This window comes from Somniosus microcephalus, chromosome 12 (assembly GCF_052327205.1).
Source record: "Somniosus microcephalus isolate GS21.2 chromosome 12, FLI_Smic_1.0, whole genome shotgun sequence".
Classification (NCBI taxonomy): domain Eukaryota; kingdom Metazoa; phylum Chordata; class Chondrichthyes; order Squaliformes; family Somniosidae; genus Somniosus; species Somniosus microcephalus.
The window spans coordinates 26,807,697-26,814,390 of NC_140998.1; positions in this window are offsets into that span (position 1 = coordinate 26,807,697).

Genomic DNA, 6,694 nt, shown 5'->3' on the forward strand with positions numbered 1-6,694 from the left:
ATCAGTGCAGTGCTCTTCCAGACATTTAAGGACCAATTTTAAGAAAAGGTGCTTCTGGCAGAGAGCCATGATTGCCAGAAACACATATCAGGAAATTGTAGAAGTGTTCCTCACAATTTTCCATCCATCCTGTCTGTGCAGAATAATGGTTGGTCATCAATCGTTCTCGCCTGTAACTTTGCCTGTTTCCCTCTTGTGGGCTATTCTAACACTTCTAAAATATCCTCATTGCCTTTCCCTTGTGCTGCATTTTCAAAATGTCACTGTATTTATTGGATATAAGAATATTCTTTGGTGAAACTATTCAGGCAAACACGTCTGACAGCAGTAAACTCCTTCGATACCCATCGTTAGCAGTTTAAGAGACTTAACAGCTATCTTCACTGCTGACCTTGGTACTTTCCTTCAAATCGGAGACCTGCTTCTGCCCAGTGTTTGGAAGGCTGAAGACACTGCATTTAATGGCCCAGTAATTCCTCTCCCAACGCGTGAGTACGGATGGGGTACTCACGCGTGTGCCCGGAGGAATTGCTGGTTTTCAGCATGCACAGCGCATGCGGGGAAAACCGGCATTTCCTCTCCTCTGACCCAAGGGGTTAAGAGGCTGAACGCGTGCGTGCAGGAGTCTGTGCGTGCGACTTGGATTTCCTTTATTTTTAGAGAGTTGCGCATGTGTAAAGGCCTCCGGTTTTTACGCATTGAAAAACCACACGTAAGTACTTAGTTTTACAGGTAAGTGGTCTATTAATAAAATTTATAATTTTTTTTCCCACAGGTTTATTATTTTTAAAGAATTTACAGTACGGTAAGTTTAGTTTTAGCCCCGATATTTTATATAATAGTTTTTTTCAAATTTTAAAATTATTGTTTAAAATAGTTTTTTTACAGTTATTTATGGTTCATTTAAGTAGTGCAATGTTTTTTTAAATTTTCTTTCAACTTTAAGTAGTGTTTTGGGGCCAGGAGTTTTCATGAGTTTGACAGCTCTTACTCTCAAACTCATGAATGAACTTTTGCAACCTCCCATTGGTTGCCCTGTGCTCACGTGATCCCAGCCGGCTCATCGCACTAAGTACGCCGCTGGGTCACGCACGCACGCGGCAGGACCTCAAGCGGGCCAGTGAGAGGAAATGCAATACAGGCCAGGATTAAAATGTCAGCGCGCCGGGTAAGTGCACATCGGGGGCTTGCAAGTGCGGCAAGCTCCCGATCCTAATTTCAGGGCCATTATTTGTGTCTTCACTTTGCCCGTCTGCCGGAGCTGGTGTTTATTGGTGACTTATTTGAGTTCTTTTACAGAAGATTATATGATTAAAAAAAAAATATTCCACCCCCCCTCCCACAAATGTCTCCCCTTCTCTTCTGATGGTGCTGACTCCTTTCTGGGGTATGGAGCCAATGGCTAGCCGTAGCGCTCTGGTACCTCTCTCTAGTGCCCATTCCTCATGTGTCTGGTGAACGATCCTCTATAAATAAAGATGGAAATTGAAGATAACATTTCTGGCCACATCCTAGTGAAAGCACTACACTAAGAGACTGACTTTCCCGCTGCGTACCAATCTACTGCTTAAATTATTCACTGCCAAGAATTTATTTTTCCCCCAAGTGAAAAGACTGCAGGCGGTAGAGTAAAACAGGTAGTAGGTATAAAGACATGTTCTGGTCTCAGAATATCTGCAACAATGCTGGTGATTAGGAATTGAATATGAATCCAATCCAATCATGTTATGTGCAGCATTACGTCTTTCAAACAAGTCACGAAGCACGATGAGATGTGAAAATAAATTAACTCTTTAACCACCGGTAGCTGTTGCTGGTGTTGTAGTCATTCCAGAGATTGACTTGCCTATAGAACAATACTATGCCAAATTGGTGTGGGGGGGGCAGGCGGGGTGGGGGGGGTTTGGGGGTGGAGGGAGGGAATATGGCACATTGTGACAGCAATGGTGCAAGATGGTGGATGACAGAGGCTACCAAGATGGGCAGATAGGTGGCAGATGAAGTTTGATGTAGAGAAATGTGAAGTAATAGATGTTGGAAGTAAGAATAGGGAAAGGAAATTCTCCAAAAAAGGTAAGAAGTCAAATGGAGTAGAGGAGCAGGAAGATCTTGATGTGGAGAGATACAGGTCATTAAACGTGGTAGTGTTAGTGGATAAGGCCATAAAAAAAGCAGATGGACTCCTTGGTTTTGTATTTAGGATAATAAAATACAAAAGTAAGGAAATACTGTTGAACTTACAAGACCTTCGTTATGCTGCAGTTGAAGTTTGTTTGCAATTTTAGGAGCTCATTATAGCAATGGCCAAAGTGCAGCATAGATTCACTCGGATATTACCAGGGATGGGAGCTACGGTTATGAAGAGGGACTTGAGAAATTAAAGCTTTTTTCACTGGAACTTAGAAGGTTAAGTGGTATTGTGAAGGGTTATGATAAGATAAATAGTGATAAATTGTTTCTGGTTGGTGAGACAGTAATGAGATGGCACAGGTTTAAGGTATTCACAGGGGAGGTAAGAAAGCAATTCTTTATACCAAAGGCGATTAGAGTGTGGGATTCTCTGCCACAAACCATTGTTGATTCAGACTCCATAAATTCCTTTAAAAGGGAATTAGACAGTTGGTTAAAAAAGAGAAATATTACAGAGGAATGGGGAGCAAGGAGGAGAATAGGTTTAGACTAGGTAGTTCAGGCAAGGGGAGGTGGTTAGGCTCTCTCTTGTTGGAGATGGTCATTGCCTGGCACTTGTGTGACACAAATGTTACTTGGCATGTATCAGCCCAAGTCTGGGTGTTGTCCAGATCTTGCTGCATGTGGCATGGACTGCTTCACTATCTGAGGAGTTGCGAATGGAGCTGAAAACTGTGCAATCATCAGCGAACAGCTCCATGTCTGACCTTATGATGGAGGGAAGGTCATTGATGAAGTAGCTGAAGATGGTTGGGTCTAGACTGCCTCACTGAGTAGCTGAGTAAGCAATGTCTCCATATTTAAGGAAGGATATACTTGCCTTAGAGGCGGTGCAACGAAGGTTCACTAGATTGATCCCTGGGATGAGAGGGTTGTCCTATGAAGAGAGATTGAGGCCTATACTCTCGGGAGTTTAGAAGAATGAGATCTCATTGAAACATAAGATTCTGAGGGGGATTGACAGAATAGATGTTGAGAGATTGTTTCCCCTGGCTGGAGAGTCTAGAACTCGGGGGCATAGTCTCAGGATAAGGGGCCGGCCTTTTAAGACTGAGATGAGGAGGAATTTCTTCACTTGGAGGGTTGTGAATCTTTGGAATTCTCTGCCCCTAAGTGCTGTGGATGCTCAGCCGTTGAGTATATTCAAGGCTGAGATTGATAGATTTTTGGACTCTAGGGAAATCGAGGGATATGGGGATAGGGAGTTGAGGCTGAAGATCAGCCATGATCTTATTGAATGGCAGACAGGCTCGAGGGGCCATTTGGCCTACTCCTGCTCCTAATTCTTATGTTCTTATGTCCTGGGGCTGAGATGACTGGTCTCCCAACAACCACAAGCATCTTCCTTTACACCAGTTATGATTCCAACCACCGGAGAGTTTTCCATCTGATACCCATTGACTTCACTTTTACTAGGGCTCCTTGGTGCCAGGCTTGGTCAAATGCTACCTTGATGTCAAGGGCAGTCACTCTCACTTCATTTCTGCAATTCAGCTTGTGTCCATGTTTGGACCAAGGCTGTAATGAGGTCTGGAGCGGAGTGGTTCTGGTGGAACCTAAACTGAGCATCGGCGAGCAGGTTATTGGTGAGTAAGTGGAGGTTACCTTGTTGCGTTGGCACAAAGTCACCAAACTCTCCCTTTCTCACTGTCTCGAGGGCTTCCACTGCAATTATTTGGAGTGGCTGAGACTAAGGCGTTGCAGATTAGCTGGTCCACCACCAGTACAGATTCACTGCTGATCTCATGCGCAACCTTCTTCTTTGAAAAGAGATTAAGGAGACCTTTTTTGGGCAAGTATGAGGTTACAGGAAGGACATCCCAATAAGCAAACTACATTCCACTTAATGTGGAACGATGAGCAGAGAGCATCCAAGTAGTTCTAGGAGCTGTTCTAGTTGGTTGTGTGAGTGAAAGGGGACCAATCCATTAGAGAGCTACCAAGTTAGAGGGGCAACTTCAGATACCTAGGAGGTTTAAGATGGACACGTTGGCCTTGATTTCGCCATCGGAGTTGGGATCGCGGCAGGAGAGGTCATTGGCAGATCCCGGTCCCGGTCCCAGTCCTGGCTCCAGCCGCTCTGTGAAAAGGATTTCCCCCTGATTGGGCTTGTTAAACCCGCCCTGCGCGTTTGCCGGCCAATTAAAAGGAAGTGGGTCTGATGATGACATTTGATGACGCGTCATCAGCCAGTTTCCTTAAAGGGACCACGGCCACATTCATTTTGACTGTTGTTCTGTCAGTGTTCTACAGCATTGAGGTTCTGCAAACACTGACCAGCACTGCACAGAGGTGCATGGCTGCACCCAGGCTCACGCATGACTCCCTCCATATGTTTATGGAGGGAGTCACAGCTCGCAGGGAGGTTTTCTTTCCTTCCAAGGGTGGAAGAAACCTCCCCAGAAGACCAATGCAGCCTGGTTGCACATTGCACAGGAGGGCACAAGCAGGGATGTGGTCAGGAGTGCCTGGCTGCAGTGGCGCAAACCTTTCATTGATCTCAGTAGATCACGAAACATTACTGCAAATCCATACCCAACCTTATCCTGCTGTCCCACTCATCACATCCCCATCACTCTGCCTTCCTTACCCTACTCCTGCACATCCTTACTCGCACCAACTTACGTTGCACCTCCACCCATCCCTCTCTATCTACATTGTCACTTCCCCATCTCACTAACCACCCCTCACACTCCCCCTCATCCTAGTGCAATCATACCAACTAACAACACACAAGGGTAGGCACTTGGGTGTTTTAAGCAATGTTTGCGTACATTTTCTGGTAATGTGTTGTCAAACATTGAAATCTATATTTTCAAAACTTTACCTTATTGGAAGGATCTGTGCTCACCTTTGGAAGTGTCTTAGTGAGTTCCAGTGAATGTTGCGACATAACTCCCCCCCCCCCCCCCCGCCCCGCCTCACAATTGTGATGAGTGTGAAAGGAATGGCTTGGACATTGTAAGGATGCTTTATGGTGCTGGTGTGGGGTGGTGTCAACCTGGCACATCATGTGGCAGTCAGGGTGTACAGCGTCAAGTGAAGTAAATCTGGCCATGGTGAGGCCATCGCTGGCCTCCCGGGCAGTAATGTGGTCGGGTGCTGATGCCCCGTGTCCTGTGCAGCATCAGGTGATTGTGGAGAAGATTGGTGTTGTTGTTGGTGATGTTGGTGTTGGGGCTGATTGTGGAGGTATTCAGAGGAGCAAGGTGAGATTTTTTCAAGGGATGTTGCTGGAATACTGCAGCATTGCTGCCCGGGAGGCCAGCGATGGCCTCACCATGGCCAGATTTACTTCTTGACATTGTACACCCTGGCAGTCACACAGAAACACAGAAGATAGGAGCAGGAGTAGGCCATTCAGCCCTTCGAGCCTGCTCCGCCATTCAATGTGATCATGGCTGATCATCCAAACTATCCCACCCGATCCCCGTAACCCCTACACCAACACATATCCCACCCTATCCCCGTAACCCCACGTATTTAATCCCCCTAACACTAAGGGTCAATTTATCATAGCCAATCAACCTAACCCGCACATCTTTGGACTGTGGGAGGAAACCGGAGCACCCGTTTTCTCTTTTCTCCCCCCGACCCCGCCCCCCGGACGCCCCCCAACCCCCCCCCGGACCCCCCCTCGACCCCGACCCCCCCCCCGGACCCCCCCCAGATCCCCCCGACCCCCCCCGACTCCGTACCTAACAGCACTGTGGGAGTACCTTCACCACACGGACTGCAGCGGTTCAAGAAGGCGGCTCACCACCACCTTCTCAAGGGCAATTAAGGAATGTGCAATAAATGCTGGCCTTGCCAACGATGTCCACATCCCATAAACGAATAAAAAATAAAAATACAGGTACACTATCCCTTATCTGAAAGCCTTGGGACCAGCTGAGTTTCGGTTTTCGGAATTTTTCGGATTTCAGAAGGTATTATTATAAGACTGGGAAATTTGTATTTAATATAAATTGTAAAAGTTCAGGCTACCTCTTGCGACTGTTCCGTGTCTCATTCCCCTTCCTGCTTCTCTGGAAAGCCGGATATCGGCTGACTCCTACGAAGCTGGCCCGCAAATCAGGTCGGGGGGGAGAAAAGAATATCGGACGGGCCGCGGTTCAGGTCGGGGGGGGTCGGGGGGGTCCGGGGGGGGGGGTCCGGGCGGTGGGGTTGGGGTCGGGGGGGGTCGGGGGGGGGGTCGGGGGGTCTGGGGGGGTCCGGGGGGGGGTCGGGGTCGGGGGGGGTCCGGGGGGGGGTTGGGGGGGGTCCGGGGGGCGGGGTCGGGGGGAGAAAAGAATAGCGGACGGGCCGCGGTTCGGGTTGGGTCGGGTCGGGAGAAAAGAATATCAGTCGGGTTGGGTCGGGGGGGGGAGAAAAGAATATCGGACGGGCCGCGGTTCGGGTCGGGTCGGGTCGGGGGGAGAAAAGAATATCGGATGGGCCGCTGCAGCTATCGGACCGGCCGCTGTATTGTTGGGTTCACTCTCCCGGTACCTCCTTCACACTG